At 34.5% G+C, this 24,630-nt stretch overlaps 1 long non-coding RNA gene across 1 annotated transcript in view; it reads right to left on the reverse strand.

The window, feature by feature from the left end:
• The window catches only part of LOC132302179 (uncharacterized), a 30,215-nt gene extending 18,307 nt beyond the window's left edge, over nt 1-11,908 (reverse strand). The window contains exons 1-3 of the long non-coding RNA XR_009480761.1: nt 11,679-11,908; nt 10,365-10,725; nt 7,167-7,255 (exon numbers count right to left, since the gene is read on the reverse strand). This is a non-coding gene — a long non-coding RNA (uncharacterized LOC132302179). The remainder of the gene's footprint in view (nt 1-7,166; nt 7,256-10,364; nt 10,726-11,678) is intronic.
• Nucleotides 11,909-24,630: the final 12,722 nt, after the last annotated feature.

Below are 24,630 nucleotides of genomic sequence, written 5' to 3' on the forward strand. Positions count from 1 at the left end.
TGAAACTTATTCTAGAAAAATTCTAAGATATACTTCTAACATCATTTTGCTTGACTTACAATTAGTATACAACATTGGCACATCAAATATATGAAAATTATTCTAGAAAAATTATAAGTTATATATACAACACCATTTTGCTTGACTAACAATTAGTATATGTATATGGAACCACTCAATATGCATTATTCATGTTCTTTCTTTTTCTCTATGTAGAGAAAGAACACTGGCAACAAAACAAGAGGATTCCACAGAACACCAAGCCAATTACATGTAATCGTTTTGATTCTTATGGTCTCTGTCATCTCACTCATCCAGAAATCTTCTATTTGCAGTGAACCCGACAAACTTAACCCCAGCATTGTCGGAAAGGACCAGCCCATACCCTAGAAAATACCAACATTACTTGATGGTCCTCATCAGGGAGCTAACCCTCACCGCCGCCCCACCCAACACCTCCTGTGTTGTTGCACACAGGACCCCATCCCTAGTACTCAGTCAAGGCAGGCACACAGGAAACATCTACCATGACATTGACGACGGCTTCATTCCGCTCTTCATCACTATCCAATCCCAATTCCATGATAGGAATGTTGTCCTCGCAGTCACCAACTGCAGTGATTGGTGGCTACTCAAGTACGCAGACCTATTCCCCTACTTCACGCGCCACCCGATCATCAGCCTAGATCAAGAAACCACCACTCATTGCTTCCCATCAGCGATCGTAGGATAAGGCACAGTGCCATGACTGTGGACCCCACATAATTACCTGGGCCCACGCAAAACAATCATGGATTTCCATGCACTACTCCTAAGAACTGCCTATGGCCACAGCCACAGTCATGCAAGACCAATACAGCAAATAGAAGTCCAACCACAGCTTTTACTACTAAACTGGACAATCAATCGGATGATATTGAACATAGACAAAGTCCGCCGAGCGGTGACCGACATTGGGTTTGGTGTGGTGGTTTTCCAGCCAAGAATTGACATGCCTTTGCATGAAGCTTATAGGTTCATTGAAGCTAGCCATGCAATGGTAGGAGTGCATGGTGCAGGACTAACACAAGCATTTTTTATCCAGCCAGGGGCGGTGTTCATGCAGGTGGTGCCGATTGGATCAGGTTGGTTGGCAAATAATTGATATAAAAGTATTGGTAATGGAGTAGGGTCAGACTATATACAGTGTGACACAGAAGTGCATGAGAGCAGCTTAGCAGGGAAGTATGCAAGTGACAGTTTGGAGCTAAAAGACCCAGCCACTTTACAAATGGGAATTGGTCCAAAATGCATATATATCTGAGCCAAGATGTTAAGATAGACAAATTGAGATTTAAGAGATATATAACGAAGGCTTATCAGAAGGCTAAAAAATTTGTGATGAGGGAAAGTTTGTTTCTAGAGCGCTAGTCCAAAACCATGAATGTCAAAGTGTAGTCAGTGAATAAAACATTATCTGACAGTTCATAGTTAATAACAACATTGGGGAATTCAAACTCTCAAAGATGTCCATGCATACAGAGTTTTGACTTCAATCCTTGTCTGCTTCCAAAGTCTATATAAACACCTTATATTTTCCGAAAAGAGATGCAAGTATAACTCAAGCATATACAAAATAATTAAGTGCAATCTAGCAATTGATTGCTAGACTTTGTTGCTTTTGTGTTCATCATTATACATTTAAATTGTGAGCGTGCTTTGAGTGTCGAACTTCGAACAATCTAAGTGCTACAAGGATTTTCCAACAATGGAAACATCTTCTACACAATTACACAGAGCGGACAATAATAGTTATGGAGATCATTGTGCTAAGGAGGAGCAGGTTCATTGAGTGGCAGTAGCGGAGTTCAAGGAGGACGTTAGGCATGAGTTCAGGTCAGAGATCCTAGGGGATTTTCATTAGTATGCTTAACCTAGTTGTCTTCATTTCCTTATAGTGGATCTGATCTGCCTAGGGCCCTAGACCAAGTCTTTTGATTTTTACCTTTTGGAGATTTCACATAAAAATCATGCATTCATATATGTGCATGTTTTTAAATATTTAATTGTTTTATATCTACAACATGAATGATTTTTACTTGCTTTCTGGTTAATTGAAATTCAAATTGTAGTTTAAAATAGTTTGAATTTTAAATTTACGTTATTCATATTTATTATTTGATTTGCATCTATAATATGATTCAATAAATATAGAATTTCTTTTAAGATGGATTTACTGATTTAGTCACTAACCTGACAATTTTTCAGGTACTGCTATAAATACGGAAAGCTAAGGATTGAATTAGAAAGTTTACAAGGACTAATATATAATTATGCTTAAAGGTACAAATTTGCAAGTAATGAAGAAGAAAAAAGGTTCAACAACAGTAGCTATATGTTTGGTGGTGTTTGTATCCATCTTCTTTCTTGATGTCATTGTTACAATCTTCAGATCATCTGTGACATATTCAATTAGGACTGAAGGTATGGCATATCAAAGCTCTAAAAGACTTATTCCTTTCCTTTCATATACAGCATATCCTAAACCTTCCTCTTCCTTCTATTCACGCTACCCTTTCTCCAGTTACAAAGAAGATTTGACACGAAGCATGGAAAGACCCAAAACAAATCCTAAATAAAGTCCGCAATAAAGCCAATACCTCCCAATGACCCAACCCATCCGAAAGTGAATAAGTAAGTAATCCTACAGTACCCTGACTCATAGCACAGGCAACACTAAGATTAAATTTCTTTCTCTTCTGGAGGACATTGGTTGTTAAAAATCCCATATACAGCAGTTTGCACAAAAATTGATTAATTACTTCTCAAGACACTGCTTATGTTATTTGAGTGGGTTACTGGTATTCAAATATAGAGAGCTTGCATTTTGTGTGCTTTACTACTAGTAAAGTTAAAAGTGCTATATCTCTCCTTTCTTTTCTGTTTTATATATATTATTTATTTTTTTCTATGTAGAACAAGAGCTCTGGGAAGAAAACACAAGGAGGCCAAGGCACACAACGCCGATTAGATGTGATCGTCATGTTTTTTATGACATGTGTCATGTAACTAGTCCAAACATCTTGGATCCAACAACTGCAACTCTATTTGCAGTGGAATCCAACAACTCAACACCCCCATCATCTGAAAGGATCCGCCCTTACCCTTTCAGATTCCGAATAAATCCCTCCATCAAGGAGCTAACACTCACCACAGCCCCATCCAACACCCCCTGTGGAGTCACACACAGTACCCCAGCCCTAATATTCAGTACAGGTGGATACAGTGGGAATTTCTTCCATGACATTAGTGATGGCTTCATTCCGCTCTTCATCACCATCAATACCTACTTCCCTGATAAAGATGTCATCCTCGCTATTGTTGATTATAAAGATTGGTGGCCACATAAGTATGCTGAACTGTTAACCCAATTCAATATTCCCCACCCAATCATCAATCTTGACAAAGAAACAACAGCCCATTGCTTTCCATCAGCAATTGTGGGGCTCATTTCGCATGGCCCCATGACTTTGAACCCCAGACTACAGCCTGGTTCCCACCCAAAGACGATGCTTGACTTCCGTGCCTTGATAGCAAATGCCTATGATCAAGGCTACACAATGCCATATCAACAGCAGATAACGGCTCAACCAAAGATTGTAGTAATGAACCGCAAACAAAACCGCAGGATCCTAAACATAGATGAAGTGCGGAGAGCCACAGCAGGAATGGGATTTGACATTGTTGATTTTGAGCCAACAGCTGACACTCCCTTGCGTGAATCTTTTAGGCTCTTTGACACTAGCCATGGACTAATAGGGGTGCATGGTCAAGGGCTAACACACGCATTGTTCCTCCGACCTGGGGCAGTGTTTATACAAGTGGTGCCAATTGGACTAGATTGGGCGGCACATAATAGTTATAAACGGATCGCAACTGGATTGGGATTAAACTACATGGAGTACCAGATAGAAGCGCAGGAAAGCAGCTTAGCAGAGAAGTATGCAAGTGACAGCTTGGAGCTTAAAAACCCAAGAGCTATTGCAAATGGAAATTGGTCCAAAATGGATATATATATGACCCAAGATGTTAAGATAGACATATTGAGATTTAACAGATATCTAGAGAAGGCTTATCAGAAGTCTAAGAAATTCATAATACAGGAACGTTTGTCTGTTCAACGTCAAGCCAAAACTACAAAAGTTACAGTGGAGTCCTTTGAAAAAAATGATGACTTTAGAGATTCGGTGTAAAAAAATGTCCTGGCACATAGAATTCAAATTAAAAAAGCCTAAATAGAATAATAGGCAAACACTGAGATCTATTGAGTTGGGTCTCCTAAATAGAGGTCATGTATGGATTGCATTGAGTTCACTGCTTTGTTACATCAAGGAACAAACAGGAGTCCAGGAAATGATAAAGTAGCCTCTATGATATAATGGGCCAACATTGAGCTTAATTGACAAATTGGATTCAAACTCTGTTAAACTCAATCCTTTTTTGCTTCAAAGTCTATATGAACACTTTATATTTTCTAAAAACAGAAGCAAGTATAACTCAAGCATATACAAAAATACTTGAGTGCAATCCAGTTAATTTGAATGCTAGACTCTGTTCCTTTTGTATTCGTCATCATACATTTAAATTGTGAGCGTGCTTTGAGTGTCGAACTTCAAACAATCTAAGTGCTACAAGGTTTTTCCAACAATGGAAACATCTTCTACACAGTTACATAGAGCAGACAATACTAGTCATGGAGATCATTGCGCTAAGGAGGAGCGAGTCCATTGAGTGGCAGCAGCAGAGTTCAAGGAGAGCATCACACATGAGTTTAGGTCAGAGATGCTAGGCGATTTTTTATTAGTCTGCTTAACCTAGTTGTGATCATTTCCTACTAGAGGGTCTGATCTGCCTAGGGCCCTAGACCAAGTCTTGTGATTTTTATCCATTGGAGACTTCCACATCAAAAACATAGATTCATATGCATGGATATTTTAAAATATTTAGTTATTTTATATCAGCAACATGAATATTTTTACTTGCTTTCTGGTTAATTGAAATTCAAATTATAGTTCAAAATAATTTGATTTTTAAATTTACGTTATTCATATTTATTATTTTTTGCATCTATAGTATTATTCAATAAATATAGAATTTCTTTTATAATGGATTTTCTTATTTACGGCCTGTTTGATTTCCTAATTCAGCGCTGAATGCAGAACACGATAAGTGATTTTTAAAAATAAGTGCGTTTGATAAAATTTTAGGACACCGCTTAACATGGTAAGTACCGCTTAAAAGAGGCCAAAATTTTAAGCGTTGGAAAGGTTGCTTATAGCTTATCGCAGAACACGGTAAGTGGTTGGGTTTAAAAAATAAATTTCCAATGACTACTCTAACCTCATATAATCATATATATTTAGTTGCTTGTTATTGCGAATGAAAATGAATTACATGGAACAAATTCCAAAAAAATAAAAAACATAATTCTACCTAATATATTTTAAACTATTACCATTCATATTGATTCACTATATATAGAAAATAATTATTTATATAAGAATTTTATTCAATTTCACGTACTTTCTTTAATATTGTTAACACCATTTTTATACCCTACATAAATATTATGTAATTATTTATATTTTAAACTGCTACCATTCATATTCATATTGATTCACGATATATAGAAAATAATTATTTATATAACAAAATTCTATTCAATTTCACGTATTTTGTTTAATATTGTTAACACCATTTTTATACCCTACATAAATATTATGTAATTATTTATATAATAGAATTTTATTTTCAGAGAAGAATTGTGTTTCAAATATTATAGAATTACTTTATTTAGTAATAATATTTTTGAATATTTATTTATCATGCAGGAAAAAAAATATTTACTTATCATATACTTTAACCATTTTAAACATATTACATTGTAGATAAATATTATTTGTGTGATGCAGCATACACACACCCGAAGATTTATGGTATCTTATAGTAATGTAAGATATTGGTTAGCCGACTTTCGAAATGGTGGTCGTCCTAGAACAAAAGAAGAGCTATTTAACCATGCACATGCCAAGCTAAGGAATGTGATTGAACGAACATTTGGAGTATTAAAGGCCCGTTTTCCAATCTTGAATTTATATTTTTTTATGATTATATTTGACATTAATATTCATTGTTAAATTGATATATTTCATTGAGTAAATGTGGTTGTTTTATTAATATTTTTGTATTATAAATATAAAACTGTTATGAGTATCAGATATTAAGGGCAAAAATGTAATATGTACAACTTTCAGACTTCAGCTTTTGTATATAACAAACAATCTTAATAAATTCAGCGCTTAAAATTAAAACGTTATCAAACAGGTTTTCAAATTAATACATTCAGTGCTTAAAGTTTCAGCGCTTAAAATTCAGTGCTTGAAATTTTCAGTGCTTAATTTTCAGTTTTATCAAACAGCACCTTAGTCACTAACATGATAATTTTACAGGTACTGCCATAAACATTTAAAGCTAAGGGTTGAATCAGAAAGTTAATAAGAACTAACATATAATTATGCTTCAAGGTACAAATTTGCATGTAATGAATGTTAACTACCATCTCCTCTAAAAAGCTTAATAATTCTAACTTTTAAATCCTTCAACACACCCCCACAAGTGTGACCTTCTTTTTGGTCCAACGTATGTTTTAGTTTTAATTATCGGGGTGATGGTGAGGCTTAAACGTAGGACCTTGTCTACTCTGATACCATATTAACCACCATCTACCTCTAAAAGCTTAAGCTATTAGAGAGGATGTAACTCTAATATTTAAACCCTTCAACAATGAAGAAGAAAAAAGGTTCAACAACAGTAACTGTATGTTTGGTGGTGTTTGTATCTGTCTTCTTTGTTGATGTCATCATTACAATCTTCAGATCATCAGTGACATATTCAATTAGGACCAAAGGTATGGCATATCAAAGCTCTAAGTTCAAATGCTCGTTCATGGTATTCAAAAACTTTTAAGTGTCACAGCAATCAATAGTTCTCTAAAATATAGGAAAAAACAAGGTCATCATGTCAAATCACTGGAGTGAACTATAGAAAATATGCAGAAACATGTGATCTTTCTCTAAGGTGGCAAATGATTTGTCTCTGCATGTCTAATTCAGTATGATGTTCAATACCTGCTCCTAGATTCTAGGAGGAAGGGAAAATTCTGGCGTACATGTTCTGACCACAGTCGTTGATTTGACCCGCATTCAACCTTTTAAGCCTGAAAATATAATAACAAAATAAACACAACCACACTGAAATCATAATATCATGGGGAATGAGTAGAGAACAAAATGACATGAAAAAACTTTACAAAGTAAATGTCTTCAATTTGTTATCAATATGCTTTATTCTTCCTATCTCCATGATGATCAGTTCATTTTCGGCATAAAATAAGAAAAATATGCACATATCTTCTCTCCCTCTACTTTTTCATTCTATTTGCTTGGGGGAAGAGTCTGGAATAGTGATTTCCTGCCTTTACAAAAGAGAAACAAAATCACAAGATTCTTTTTAAGGTTGCCAGTAAATGAATAATTTTAGCAGCCACATCATGGTTGATGCTAAAAATTATCACTAATACTAATATGAACATTGCATAAGTATTGGTTTTGATTTGAAATTGGTAATCTATGAGTCAAGTGTGATGTTTGCTACCCAATAAAGTAGCAGTCCATGAATTTGCTAAGAAAAATAGCGTAAACTATGATCTAAGAATTTTATATTATGTATATATATTTACCAAAACAATGGCATAGTTTACATTTGCCTTACTCCCATTCGTAATATAGAAATATGATCAAATGATTTTTTAATTGATCAACTGCTGAATATGCAATTGCTCTGAAATGTTTTTCACGAAACTGACAGGACATTCATAAATACAGAATTTCAATGTGAAAATAAGGACTGGTAACTGAATATAAGGCCCAATATATAAATCAAAACAAATACACTAATAATATCATAACAAATAGGCCATTATAGGTTTTGGGAAAAGGCCCAATAAATCAAAATAAATAGACTAATAATGAGGTTTTGGAAAAGTAATGGAATAAAAGAGGTTTTTAGACCTTCTCAAACCCCCCAATATTTTGATCCACCATGAAATTCTGATCTTCTTTGCTGTAGTACTAAGAGTTCATTGATCAAATGTTTTTGTTTGAGTCTGATGATCACCCATGAAAACCCATAAAGATCATATGTTGAAATAAATCATCAACAAAAATCACAACAAAAAGTGCTGGTGTGCTTTCATGTTCTGCTTCCTCCTATGGTTTCCATTGCTTTGCTTTCATCATGATTCAGATTTATTTGCAGACAATATTCATGGGAAAACAACATTTTCTAACTACGCCAGTTCTTTCATTTTCGGAGAATCTAGTCCTCGCCATGGTTTTGCTGAAAATTCCAGTGAAATCACTAGTCCAGTGACCATAACACCTGATTTGGGTTCGTGCTCAGGTCAATACATCTATGTTCATGATCTTCCTAGCCGGTATCAATGATGACATTCTTATCAGTAGTTTGGCTGGGCACAAATGGTATGTTTCGTGCCAGTCCATGTTGAACAAGGGTCTTGGTCCTACGGCTACATATTTTAATGGGGTTCTCCAAATACAGGTTGGTTTGTGACAAACCAATACATATTGGAAGCCATTTTTCACAACAAAATGAAGCAGTACAAGTTCTTAACAATTGACTCACCACTAGCTTTGGCAATTTATGTACCATTTTATGATGGACTCAATGTTGGGCATTACCTATGGAATTTTAACACATCTATGAGGGACTCTGCTGCTCTTGATCTGATCAAGTGGCTCGCTGAGAAACACAAGTGGAAGTACATGTGGGGTAAAGACCAATTTCTTTGTTGCAGAGAGGGTCCATTGGGATTTCGGGAGACTAATCTACAATGATTCTGCTTGGGCAGTAGACTCGTGTTATCACCAGAAGCTAAGAACACAACAACATTAATAACTGAATCAAACCCATGTCCAATAATGATTTTTCAATTCCATAGCTGACAAACTTCCATCCTTCAAGTGACAATGAGGTAGTATTTTGGTGGCAAAACAAGCTGAGAATACCCTACTTGTTCTCATTTGTGGGTGGACCACGACCCGATCAAGGTTTTAGCCGGAGTGAGATTATTAACCAGTGCCTAGCTTCAAGGAAGAAATGCAGGTTTCTAGATTGTAATTCTAGTGATTGAAATGACCAATTCAAGTGATGAAAGTGTTTCAAGGCTCTAGATTCTGCTTAGAGCCTACGGGAGACATATTCGCTAGGGGATCAGCATTTGGTTCAGTTTTGGCTGGGTGCATTCCGGTTTTCTTCCATCCGTGTAGTGCCTAGGTGCAATATATGTGGTATTTGCCTAGCCTTAAAAATGCACTATTTGAAGATATCTGATAAGGATCTTCACCAAGAATTATTCAAAATATTTGGTGTTCATACCAGATAAAGCAATTGAAGATGGATCCAACATTGAGAAAACATTGTTTGAAATACCCAAAGATGAAATCTTAGCTAAGAGGGAGGAGGTTATAAAGTTGATTCCCAGGATAATATATGCAGACCCAAGGTCTAGATTGGAGAACATTGAAAATGCATTTGATAAAGCAGTTAAAAGAGTTCTTGAGAGAATTAGGAAGAAGTTGAAGGAGGGGAATTCTAAATTTCATTTTGAAGAAGAGGATATTCACAAGTACAATCATTTTGGGACATTGAGAGAACATGAATGGAATTTTTCCTTTGCAAAAAGAAATGATCCCAATTCTTTCTGGTCAAAACTGGCATAAAAAGGAACAATACAACCGAAGAAACAATACCAATTTCTTCATGGTTGTAGACAGGTCAAGTGGCTTCTTTACCTTCTCCTTCCAATGTTTCTTTTATTTCATTCTTTTCTGGTTTCTGGTATTAAGTATTTATTTAGTTTCCTTACAAAAATCAATATTTGTTCCTGAAACAATCCATAACATTTGCAGGCTTGTCATGCCTCTAGGAATTTAAAAAATGTCAAATTTATAATATCATAGTTACAAACAATTGTAGCCTTGTCATGCCTCTAGGAATTTCAAAGAAGTCTAATTTATAACGTCATAGTTACAAATAAATATTTCCCCTTTGGCTTTCATATTCCGACAATTAATTCTCCAAATGTATGTTCTCAATCAGATAAAAACCAGATTAGCATGCCGATCTTTCAGAAATCACAACATGGGTAAAGTGTTATTTTATTTTATTTTAGGAAAAATAATACATAGTTGTGAAACATAATGATAGGACAAATAAATGAAAAGCCAAGAGAACTAATGAGGCACCTCTTTAGTTAGTACTCTTCCATGAGGACAAGAATGGAGTGTCTGAATTCTCCCAAGTAGCTAACATGTTTTCACATCTGTCACCTGGCCTTAACAGCATCAACAGAGGCAAAAGATTCAAGTTCAGCAGTCTCTTCCGGTGTTAGCTTTACTTACAAAGCTCCAATTTATGTTCTAGTTCAGATTCTCAAGCTTGGTGGTGCCCAGTATGGGACAAGCGTTGCTGCCTTGGTGATGATACCCAAGCCAAAGGTAGCTGTGATGGGGTGCAATGCAACCCTTCCTTATTGCTGCCATTTCAATAACTCTCGAATATGGTTTTATTGTGCTCCAAATTCTCATATTGGAACCTTGGTAGATACTGCAAAAGAAGAAATATCTAGTACTATATTAATTTGGGCATCAAAGCTTGGAACCAACAATACGAGAGGACTCAATGATCACATCAACACAATTATAATGTTTAAGTTAAAATAATTTAGAAACAAAATTTATATGTTTCCTCCTGGCTAATCATGATCATACAATGTGAGTAGCTATTTATAATGTCAATATAAATGTCAACATCTTGTTAATTTAGAACCTCGTTTAGGTGAGACTAGGAAAGCTTTGTTAGTCTCAGAAGATTGATCACTTGATGATTGATTTACATGTGGAAAGAAATATTAAATTCGTGGCAACTGAAAAATAACAACCGATTGATGATGACGACACTAAGCAAAATTCTTTTATGCCTAATGCTACTAAATCACATTCTACCAAGGACCTTGTGGCCCAGTGTATCTCTTCAACCTCCCAAAGTAGATGGTGAGGATTCAAGTCCCGTAGGGACAAATGGGTGCGTATGGCCTCAAATACTTATATCTTTTATTTTTCCCTCTTCAACTAGTTTCTTGAATTCTCCCATTTAGCAAAAGCATGCCCAAAGATTATCAACATTAATTCAATGTGTCCTGATAGCATTGAATTAACATTATTTCAATAAAGGGCTAGTCACCATCACAGAGTCTGTCTGCGTATGAGCCTATTGAGAGACTATTCGGTTACGAACCATGACCTCCGAGTCACAATGAAACGATCTTACATTATATATTACTCCACAATGCAATGCAGCCATTTACATCAAGGATATAGGACAGGAATTTTAATTTAGTGACCCCATTTTATGCGACATAATTTTACTTCATATGAAATACAAAGTGGGTATTCGATTTCGAAACCTAACCAAAGAAATAAAAGTGAAGACAACAAATTAGTACAAATTTACTGTAATTGATAAGAGAGAGAAATGGAAGTGATTGGTCACCGACTCACCGTGAAGCGAGCAGTTGTGAAAGCTAATGCCGAACTTGGACCTATTGTATTTCTTTAGTAACGGGATGAGTGTTGTCAGAGCGTTTTTATCTTTCCGATTAGGTGAACAAGATCAACAACCTGGACCAAACGTCCGAGTTCAAAAAATAAGAGCAAAGGGTATGATTCCTCGTGTTTGCCTCTTTGCATTCACATTTGTAGAGAGTCAGGCCCTCTTGCGCTGAAGTACCACTTCTTCAAAGGGTTAAAACACCCTCTGTTTTTTAAAATGTGCAAATAACATTTTTGAAGTAAGTAAAAATACGAACGTACCTCCAATATTTTTTATTCAATAATAATAAAAAAATTGAAGAAGTTGAAATGATCCAAATAGACATTGACCAATACTGCGTCGTTTTGGGTAATGTGGTAATGAAATCTTATTTCTCTCAGCTTTATTTTATTTTATTTTTTTGGTGAATTTCTCTCTCTTCTCTTCGCTCGTCAGTGTTCATGGTGAAGGAGGGTTTTCATTCAAGTCGCCTTTGTCCCTTGGCCTGGCCGTTCTCCTCATCGCTATCGACCGCCGCATCATCAACCATCGCTGTCGACCCCCGCTTCAAGAAGTGCCGAGTGAGACACGGTCAAATCATCAAGATCAGAGGTAAAGACAAACAAAACTACAAGATCCTTCGCATCCTCAGAAAATTCTCCCGTTGTAATAATCTATATATATATATATATATATATTCTTCCATTGGATTTTGAGATTTTGATATGTTTTTCTTGGATTACTCGGATTGTGAGTGTTGATGTTGTGAAAAAGTATTTGGAGAAGATAGATTTTGATATGTTTTTCTTGGATTAGCTCGGATTGTGAGGCCGTTGTGATTGAGGAATTTTAGAGGAGTGTTTCGTGGGTCAAAACAAAAATAAGAAGTTACAAGGTGTGGGGCAACAACAATGGAGGACAGCGGCGATGAAATTGAGCTCGGCAGCGGAATTTTGGCGGAGCTCGGGGAATTGGGTGGGCGTAGTGGAAGAGGGTGAATCCAGAATCTTTTCAAAATCTCACAATTTACCTTTTCCAAACTCTTCTGTGTAACCATAATCCATCCAAATCCTCTGTTGATTTCACATTGCAAAATTTTAGTCACTTTAGTGAGAATTTATGGAGCATAACACAAAAAAATAAGTAAATAAATAAGTAAAATTGGTGTTATATGTCTTATAAAATTAATTCATATGATTTTGCAGGTTTCTCCAGGTTCTGATTGTATTTTTGGTTAAGACGTCGTAGCGATCAACACCATTGACAAAAGCTGTAGTATGCTTGGAGAACTCAACAAGTGGGCTATTGTAACTCCTGATATCAATTCCCTCCTGAACTGTGATTAACTTGTACTAGATTAATACTAGTTGCAAGTAGTTTGTTCGATGTAAATCAAGTGGAAAATGTAAAGAAGTTGAGCTAGTAGAGGGTTGTATGTGTAAATACGTAGCCAGATTTACTGACTGCAAATTTGGTGGCTTCTAAAGTTGCTCTGTGCATTATTGAGCTCCAATGTTTCTTGAGGAATATTAAGGGAATCACTGAAGCTTCTTTTACAGATGGGTTGGAACCTCAATAACATCTTCAAATTGAAAGTTAAATATGAAGAGACTAACTGTTAACATTGCTAGTATTGAAGTAGATGATAATTCTATAAACCTCTTCAACTCCATGGCTTTCTTTTATAATATATGCCTTGCACCTCCCATTGGCCTTTCTTTAAAATTTGTGATGCTTTGATCTGCCAGTGTCAAATAAATCTCGAGCACGAACATACCTGCAAGGGAAGCTAGTGGCTTTACCAATTAAGCTATTGGGTAATATAAATAGGAGATAAATAATAGAAATGTGAATATAATAAGTATTATATATATATAATATGTTTATTATATATAGATTATTTATAAAAAGAAAATTAATTAATACAAATAAGAAAAAAAAAACATACAGAAAGAAAATATATATATATATATAGAAATATGAGTATTATATATAGAAATGAGGGATATAATATAAGTAGGAGAGAGAAATATGAATATAATGAGTAATATATATACAAAATAGGAGAGAATAACAAATTTTAAAAATTATTTTCATGTGTACAAAAAACCCCCCTGTATTTTCAAAAGTGTGCGAACAAACCCCTATAGGCATTTTGGGCAGTGCAAAAGGGTAGTTTTGGTATTAAAGGTCAACTTTTGGTCACATGCACGGCACATGCCAAATTTGTTGGTCAGAAGCCTTTATTTGCAACTTTTTGAAACTAGAGGGGTCAATTTTGAACAACATGGGTGTTATTTGCCCAATTTTTTAAAATAGAGGGGTGTTTTTTGCACTTACCCCCTTCTTTAAATGTTACCGGCACAATTTATTTTTTATTTTTTTCCCTCCGAGCCCTAAGGTGATAAAATTTTGGCTCCCTAATTAATTGATTTTAGGGTTTTTTTTTTATATTTAAATACCATAATTTCATATAGGTTTTGACATTGGTCTTTTATTAAAAAAATATTAGAGATTGATAATATTTTGGGTAACTTACACTCATCTCCCATGAATTATCATCAATATACTCAGACTTCCCCTCTTGATTGCTAGATTACACTTACTTCCCTTGAGATTTGTATCTTTATAACATGAACCACCCCTCCATTAACAATTGTTAATGGTCATCACGATAATTGCTGACGTAAGCAGCTTTTTTCTTTCTAAGTTCCTAAAATGCCATTTTAGTTGATGTTTTGACAAATTTAACCTTATTTGTTCAAACAAATTTACTAAAACACTCTTCAACTTGTCATTCCCTTTTTCCTAAGCCTTTGGGTCTCTTCAACACGTCTCTGTCGGCTCAAGATTTGGGTATGGCTCCGGCACCCGATGATTGACGTTGGAGCAAGGTGCTCACTACCGATCTCTAGAGCAACATTATGTATGCAATACCCCATATATTTTAGAGGAAGTATTTAATTAAATTAATTACCTTTAAATGAATTTAATAGATTTATTTATTTTAAATTAATTATTTGTTTACTTGTTTATTTGATTTATTGGTATGATGATGTGCTTGATTGTTAATTGATTTGTTGGCGTGCTGATTTTTTATTTGTATGGTATGATTTGGTTGTTAATTCTTGTTTGATTATGTAATACATGTATTTAGTTGTTTTAATATTAAGTATATATTTATTTAATTATTTGTTTAAGTTTAATGGACTGGGCTTGGATTATTTGAACTAAAGGATTTGGGTCTTGGGTTGGAAAAGGAAGCCTTAAAGGATTTGGGATGGTTTAAAGGACCATCGCAAATCCTTTAAGGCTTCCTTTTCCAACCCATTTATATATATATATATATATATATATATATATATATATATATATATATATATATATATATATTATGCGTATTAAATGAATTATATAAATATATATATAATAATTATATAGAGAATTATATATTTATAGTAAGTATACATGTATAGGACTATATGCATATATATGGTAAGTATTGTTAAAAATGATTTATAAATATATATTGCATAATATAAATATTTATATTTATATATATTATGTATATTAATATAGTTGGAGTCCTACATGGAGGAGGATTTGAATTGGCAATATATATTATTTATTTATTTATATTTATATGTGTCATGTATATTAATATAACTAGAGTCCTACTTGGAAGGGGATGTGAATTGACAATATATATTATTTGTTTTTATTGTGTGAGAAATATATATATATGTGTGTGTGTGTGTGTGTGTGTGTGTGTATTTTATTTAAGATTATTATTATTTCTATTTGGGCAATCATACTTGGAATAGGATTAGGGTATTAATGTGTATAAATATACACATAAGGTTTTATTGTTAAAAGATTTTCACGTTAAAAAATAAAATAAGAGAGGCAGAGAAGAAGAAAAAGGGAAGGCTGTGTAATGACCCAGTCATTTCCTTCCTTTCCTTTTTCGGCTCATTTTTTTTTTCTTTCTTTTTTTTTTTCGTCTTTTTCCCATTTTTTGTTTTCCCTTGCATAACCTCACTTTTCGTGTCCGATTTTGTTTCTACTTTTGCATGCATCTATGTATCATGATTTCATTGACACGTGTATTTTTACTTTCTTAGAAATGCATGTTATCAGTGTACTTTCTTCATTAAGGGTATGGATGCACACATCTTTGGAATTTTTCTTTCTTTTGGAGTTACTTGTGTAATCACTTAAAGTAATTATTTTTGTCTTAAGGACCATTTTGCAATTAAGTTTGCAAGATATTTAGAGGAGGGACTCATTTGCAAATATTTTTGGGTTATTTTGGGATTATGATTTTAAAAAGGGGTTTTTGTGTAATTGACCCAAAGTAGTGTGTGTTGACCATGGTACTAGTTCACATAGTGAGTGGAGGATCTCTATATCCTCCACTCACATTTCATCTCCCTCACATTTTTACATTATTCTTTACAATAGAACCCTAGACTCCATGGATGAAGCTTAAAGCCTTAAGCTTTGACTTTGATTTTTGAGGACCTTCTATTGATATTCAAGCTTAACCTTGGGAATGCTTTTTGCTCCCCTCATCCTCCTCTACGTAACCCTTGAAGGGTGAATCATTTGGAGCTTCCTAGCCTTGGATTCTAGAGATACTTTTCTCTAGTGAGGTAGGGGGTGATTTAGGTTTATAATTTAAGTGTTTTGATTGTATTTATAGTTACTATAAATTGTTTACATGTCTTGTATTTAATTTTGAAATTGTAGGTTGTCACATATTGCATGAAATTAAGTTAGGACATGATTTTCTTAAAGGCCATGACTTGCTCTATAACTTGTATTAGTATAAAGTCATTGGGAGTTGTTTTTGAAATCTAGAGATTTAATTAATTTAATTTGATTTAAATTCTACTTAATTGTACTTTGCTTATATTCCATTTTAGACTTGATATATGGCATGGTCATGACTTAATCCTTGCTATATATTAATTTGTGATCATTTGCATAATTTTTAAAATCTAGAGAAATTAATTAATTAATTAGTTTAATTAATTTCTATTTAAAAGTTCTAATGACCTAGTCATGTATTTCATGGAGTTTTTGTGTTTTTTTATCATGTATCTAGACTTCTTGTAACTTGATTTCGTTAATGTAGTTAATGAACTAGCATAATTGTTTTTGAATGATTTAATCACTCATATGTTGCTTAGTAAATAATTAAATCATTAATCTTATATTAGTGGTATATTCACATCATTGGATTCAATGTGCTTTAAATCCTAGTTTGTAGTCTATGTAGATAAATACTATGATTTCTTAACATTTCACATGCCATTATAGTTGAGGACTTAGGGCATGATTCGTGTGTTCCAAAATCTTGGTTGTGCATGGAATGTGGTTTTATTTATTACTTGTATCTTGATATACTCTTGGTTGCACAACTTGTTGATTTTAGAGACTTGGGATATCATCAAGAACTTGACTTGGCTAGGACTTGGTTCTAGTACCGGAGATAGAAATCTCCCTACACTATAGTGCGTACTAGGGGAAGGTACCCATGGGTCAGTAGCCCTAAAGTGATCCCAAGAGTATGGTTTTAATCCGGGCGATATCCAAGTATCCACATTAGTTGATTTCACTATTTAAATTTCAAGTTGTATTACTTGAAGATTTAAATCTTGTTATGTTGTATGGATTATTCCAATCTTGTTCAAACTCATAGATTTTTTAATTTATGTGCCTTATGAAAATATGACTTAGGAGTGATCCTATAGAATCATTTTGACATAGACTTTAGGTGGCATGACCCCTTTTGAGTTGTTCCATGTTAATGTGATAATTTTGTAAAAAGATAGGTCTATGCATGTTCATTCCCTACGAATAACTTGCTTACTCACCCCAAAGTTATCGGGTTATTTTTTAGGTAAAGAAACGTTATTATAGGATGCACAACACACCTAGGCTTGCTTGACTACTTGGAGTATTTTTGTTATACTAGAATATGCACTTATTAGCATATCATGCTTCATTTTGGTTTATTATGTCAAAAGTTATAAGCTTTGTTTAAACTATGTAATGTGCACTTAAGTGCACCTTTTGACACCTTTATCATGTATGTAATAAGGCCAAGGGCTAAGCATGTTTACTATAGCACTTGTACTCATTTAGTACCATATTTTGCTTTAAAAATGTATTTTAACCAACTTTGAAGGTTTTGCATATGAAATCCTTATAATTGTTATGTATGAGGCCGTGAGCCATTGTAATACATTCAAATATTCATATTACGTTTGTTGACATGTTCACGTGCTCATATCTCTTTGAAATTCAGCTTTTAACCTTCGCTTTTGAACCAATTCATGATGGAATTTGAGGCTTGGGTTAAGCCTCAACATTTTTGGTGTATAGCAGGTCTTTCAGCACCTTCTTGAGTCATTTCGACGGACCAAAATGTCATTTCGATCGACTGATAGCTTTTGGGAATTAATTGCACAGTAAAACTCACTTTCCAGTAGCTAAAAACACTGTTTGGATCACAACCGGTCGACCATTTCTTCATTTCGGTTGACCTAAGTGACTTTTCCTCAAAAATCAGCTTTTAGGTGATTCTCTGTTCATTTCGGTCGACCTAAATGACTCACACACAACTGCCCTTCAGTTTTGTAACAACACTATTGTTTCGACTTTAAACGGTTATAACTTCTTCATTTCTAATCCAAATGGGTTAATTTTTTAGCCTAAATTCAAGGATTTTGAGTCAGTTTTCCAATGGTACCAATGCCATTCATAGATTCAAATCACAGTGGGAGTTATTCATATTTTAGTGACACAGTGTCAGATTTTATTTAAACCGAGAATGGGTGTTTTGTGGGATTCTTGGCCAAAGTTCTTAAAACCTCTTGGAATGCTATGAAATAATTAGATTAGGTTGTTTTCACCTCGTTTGACTTGTTTAGAGTCAAGTTTCTTTTTTTAAATGTAAATTGACCATTTTACCCTTGATTAACGAATTTTGCCGTTTTGACTCTCATTTTCTCTTTCGTTCTCTTTAAATTTCGCGACTTCATGGAAGGTCACTTTGGTGTCTTAGAAAAGAGTTATATCTCTAGAGACCTTGGTTTCATCCTTCACTTCCGCATTTCAGATTCATTACCGGGTCAACTTAAGGTCATCACTGACGCACCGGGTTGAAAAGACTTGGGCCGTCACAGGCTGACAAAGAGGATGCCGAATCAGAGAAAGATGACGTCAGATTTGGAAGAGACAACCGAGGTTGAGGCGTCGGTTTCGTTTCGAAACCTTCAGGCAAGTTCTTTTCTAACTCTCCTCTTAGAACCCATAAGTTTATCACCTTGGGTATCAAAATCTATAGATTAAATTGACATGTTAATCACCTAGACATAGGATAAATGCATGTGAATAAATTGACATGTATGTATACACACACACACACACACATATAGATATATGATTAATTAGATATTAGGACAGAGGAGTTTATGTAAACTTATATCATACATTATATGAGTTGTTGGTTAACCTATATTGCACATTAGAAGAAAATGAATAATCCTTCTTCAACTAGGAAACTTTCTCCAATTTTGGGAACTTGAACCCGTTTTAGTATTCTTTCAGTATCTATTTTCTCAAGTGTCAAAACGGATCAAATCTTGCGCAGTTTGAACGGAAATTCGAAGATGAAAATTTCGTGAAACGGATGTTTACTTTGTCAAAATTGGACTGGAAGACAGCACGAATTTTGTATATACATATATCTTATCCCATAATTGTTTTAACCAATTTGGATAATTTGTATTGGTTGGATGTTGGCCAAATAATTCTTAATATTTATATTTAACGTGTAACGTGTTATTTGGACATTGCTAAATTGTGTAACCTACGTATTATATACGCCTACGTGTTATACTGCCACACATAAATAAATAAATATAACATAATCAACTAATAAGTTGTTCATTGATATTTATTATGTTTATATATATGATAGTGTTGTTGATGAAATCATAATAGGTTGTTTCTTTAAATTAATTATATGCTTATAACTTGCATGGAGTGCCTACGTATGGTTTATTTTATAGTTAATTGTAAAGTTTGGTGTATGGTTAAATTGGAGGCATGGATGAGTTGCCAAAGGCATAAATAAATTGCCTTATTAATTATATGAATAAAATACATATATGGGGATCAGAGTATGGATGAATTGCTAATTAATAATATGGATAAAAACATATTTTTGGAGGTATGGATGAGTTGTGAAGGCATAAACAGATTGTCATTTAATAGGCATGGTTGATTTGTCAAAGTATAAATAAATTACTTGTAGAGGCATGGTTGAGTTGCTATATCATAAATAAACATACTTCTAGAGGCATGGTTGATTTGCCAAAATATAAATAAATATTTGTGGAGGCATGAATGAATTGCCAAAGTATAAATAAATTGCTAGGTAAGTTAGGTGATTAAATATACATCTATAGATATTGTGTTTATAAGTTGGAGGTGATAAATATTCTTATATTAAAATGAACTAATGCTTAAAGGACAATATATTATTTTATAGTATTAATAAAATAATATTAGTGAAGGCATGGATGAGTTGCCAAAGTATAGATTTTTGCTATGTGATTTTCATAAATAAAATCAAACATTAATGGATATTGGGATTTGGATTGAAGGAAAATTTTCCTTGGATTATTATTTATTATTTAAATGGTTAAATAACTGTTTAAAAATGAAATTTAGGTTTAAAGGAGTTCTCTTAAAAAGGGAATGTATTTGATGGTTAATTTAAATATAGAGATAGTTTTATCATTGTTTATGGCCTTGGGTTTCATAGAATATATTAATGAACCTATTCTTTATATATTTTTATATATAATATATATTTATCATCTTATATTAAAGGTTAAAACTTTAATTAGGATGATTTTTGTTAGAGATGCTTTATTTATCGATTTTAAGAGGCTTGGTAGAGGGAACTTGCTCGTGGGTTGGTGGTTATCGCGGGCACTAACGTCTAAAGATGTACTAAGAGTGTGAGTGTGCAATGTGGCCAAGTTTTAAATTTATAAAAGTCACTACTACCTCTAACTAAAAATATAGCTAGGCTGAGTAGGGATCATCCCAAGGGATTGTGGGCGTGCTTGCAATGGAAATAATGTATAAGGTTAGTAAGTCGAATGATCAAAAGGATAGTTTGTTTGGTTGATTAAACTACAATGCAATTGAAATTAAAGCAAGTAAAAGGTAACAATTTAGAATGTAGGGAAAAGATATAGTGGAGAGGACTTGGGGTACTAGAACTCACCACTAAGCTTGACTTCATTAGACACTAACAATTGTATATCAATGGGGGAAATTGAATTGTAACTTGTGTGTGTGTGTGACATTAATTGAAACTAGGCATGGATGGCAAATTAGTATAGACTGTCTAGCCAATTCAAATGGAGAGCACAACTTATCAAATGAGACCAAAATCCATTCAATGAAACCACAATTTATGCACACACAACTATCTAGAAGCACACACCATTTGCATTCATAAGTATGGAACACCAAGGAATAAGAAAAGATTGTCCACCTATCTCTGAATCTAAAGCAACTACACTACATCTACACTAAAGACATGGAAATTAAACTAAGTAAGCTAAAAGTGTGGCACAATCCATCAAAAAACAAGTGTGAACCATCAAATAAATTACAAAATTGTTCAATTAAGCACTATGTTTTGACCATCTCTAGATTAACTTCATCCAAATACATAGACATACATAAACTCCACTAAATCTAGAGAAAAACACATGAATTATCCATTCTAGCATACATAGACATATGGTTAGAAATAGATAATCAATTGAAAGCATTAATCCATACACATCTAGTAAAAAATTACATGATATATATATAAATCCAAGATCAAAACATTTATTACAAGTAAATCCCCAAAAATATATAAAACACTAGGTCTAGGAAGCAAACTTAAGGGCTACTTTAGCCCTAAGTAAATGTCTAGCCACTCATTGAAGTAGTCATCCAACCCTCAAGGGCTATCTCCATGGTAGGAATGACCTCCTTCTTGATGGAAACCCTAGAAGAATGGAAGAATTCCCAAAGATGTGTGAAAGCTCTCTAGTCTCTAGCCTTCTCTCCAAGATATGAGATATGATATGTGTAATGAAGATATGTTCCATCTTGCTCATAAAATGGCTCCCAATCCTTATATAGGAGGCTCAAGTGTCACACCCAATGGTCTGGATTCGTGCACTATGGTCCTTGTAATGATTGCATCATGAGCCAACTTTTAATAAGCTAGAATTTATTTTATTTCGGACTTGAGGAGGTTCGATCGATCGAACTGCGTTGAGATCGATCGAACATTGATGAGATCCATCGAATACTGCAGAGATCGATGATCCTTGGTTGTACCGTTTTGAATAAAGACAAATCTCTGAGATATTTTGGGATATTTTGGGAAAGAGACAAGAGTGGTAGGTAGGGTGGTAAGTGTGGATAAGATCGAATAATTTCGATTGATCGAAGCTAAGTTGGATCGATCGAACATGGTGGAATCTTTTGGATAAGGACAAAAGCTTGAATCCATCTTGAAATGTCTAGATCGATGTTGCTTTGATCGATCGAAGAAATGTTGAGATCAATCGAAATTGCTGATTTTTCACACTTTGCTTCATTTTGCTTCCACTTTGCTCCTTTCTTCCATTCAGCTTGAGATTACTTCTTTTAAGCTCTTATTTGGCTGAATTAACTTATTTTTGGGATAAGTACCTAAAAAGGGCAATAACGTGAAATTAGTCTAAGACAGAAAAATAAGATAGATAAAGGTCCTAGAATACCTAAACTTAAGGGGTTTAATTGCGCACTTTTCAGCGCTCATTATGGGTCTAACCCACGATTTATTTTTTAGGTTATTAGAATTTCCAGTCTTGAAGTTGAGGATTCGCAGCTGGAAGACTGTCATTCATCTACTCTTCTTGTTTACTTTTAAGTAGTATTGTTATTTATTGTTAGATGTTATGTATAAACTGGTGGATTAATAGTTTATAGTTTAGGGGTCCTTGACTTATAGGATTCTCGAGTTGTATTTTAGAATTTTAAATTCATGGAATTTATTTTTGTAAAGGAGGTTTTATTTTATTAATAGAATTTCATTCAACGATTTATTCATTCTTTTTATTCTTCTTGAATTCTATATTCGTTTAAATTGCCATATTGTTTTTGATATCCCCGTGTTTTTGAGTTTAGGCCTGGCCAACCTACACATGAAAATTTGGGGGTATCACAATGTCCACCACCCTCCAACCAAGAGGTTCTAATTTAAAAGGACCAATCATGCACCAGAAAACCCCATTGATGACTGCTGGAAATGAGACCCAAACTAGGCCACAATCAACAATGCCTCACCAACTGCGCTATAGGGTTCGGCAAAGGCACACCCGGCAAGGGTGGCCGGATCTATCCCATCACCGACTCTTCAGACCACGACCCGACGAACCTATCTTTGGGGACCCTTCTGCACGCCATATTCCTAACCGTGCCCCTCGGGATCATCTTCTTCACTCATTGTCAACAGCTTCAGAATCATTAACGGTCATCAGTCATGGCAGTGATGTGCTCCGGTGAGGACAGAAAATTGCACGGTGGTGATGTGTTCCGGTGAGCACATTGATAGGCGCTGAATATTGCATATTCCAGCCCTTAAACGTGTGCATGTTAAGACCTTAAGTGATATTTTTATCCAGTTTTATACTTATTTTAGTATATTTACTTTTTGTGGGTGATTTCCCGAAAAACATGACAAAATCATGATTTTGGAGCTTATATATTGTTTTCGAAGTTTATGGAGAAGTACTGGACCATCGGAGGCAGTTTTGGAGTTAATTAGGGGATTTTGAAGAAGTTCAAGTCCAGAGCTCAAGCATAAAGTGGGCTAAAGGAAAAAAAATTATTAAGGCAAAAAGGCTTGAGCACTAGATTTTGTGCTCGAGCACAAAATATTTCTGCTCGAGTATTTCTCAAAAAGCTCGAGCACAAATTCCCCTGGGAAGATGAAAATATGCTTTGGAAATTCCAGGTTCCAAAGCATGAGCATTTTTTAAAATGCTCGAACACAAGTTCAAAATGCTCAAGCACAAATTCAAGAAAGTTCAAAAAAATTCTAAGTGTTGAAGAAAAAGACACTTCGGAAATATTTGATGGAAATTTGGCTAAGTATAGAGTTAATGCTCGAGCATTTTCCAAAATGCTTGAACACAAGCTTCAGAACTCAAGCACTGGCCAAAATGCTCGAGCATTATCAATTCAGGAAATTTTTATTAATGCAGGATGAATCCTAAAACCGTCCTTTTAAGTTTCGAACGGGCCCAAATGACTCTAGAAGTCCTAAAGCCCATTCAAGAAGGAATAACAGTCAGTTGCATCTATAAAAGAAGGTGAAATGCCACAAGGAAGTTTCTCTTACAATTTTTTAGATCTAGCGACAACTTTTAAGGTTTTTTGGAGTTTCTCTGTGAAGATTGAAGAAGAAAATCCCAAGAAGAGGAGTTGCAGTCCAAGAAGATGCTTTCCACACCAACAAAGCTGATATTCTCCATCTTCATGAGTAGCTAAATCCTCTATTAGGGCTTTGATGTAACCCGAATCCAATTACTATAGTTTGATGAGGTGGGATTTAGGTGATGGATGAATAGGATTGACGGGTGGAGTTGAGGAGGGACCTGTGTGGGATTAGTGGATCTGTGGAGGGGTGAATTAGGGATAATGATGGTCTTAGGAGGAGGAAGAAGAGGAGAGGAGAGAGAATGCCATGCCATGTGGAAAAACAGAGTCGGGGGCTGTGGTGATTGTGCTTGGGTGTAGTTTGATAACAAAATAGTCAACAGGAGGTTAAAGGGTAGCTTT

Source organism: Cornus florida, unplaced genomic scaffold (assembly GCF_030987335.1).
Source record: "Cornus florida cultivar Cherokee Brave unplaced genomic scaffold, ASM3098733v1 CherokeeBrave_3.0.0_Hap2_Chr04, whole genome shotgun sequence".
Taxonomy (NCBI): domain Eukaryota; kingdom Viridiplantae; phylum Streptophyta; class Magnoliopsida; order Cornales; family Cornaceae; genus Cornus; species Cornus florida.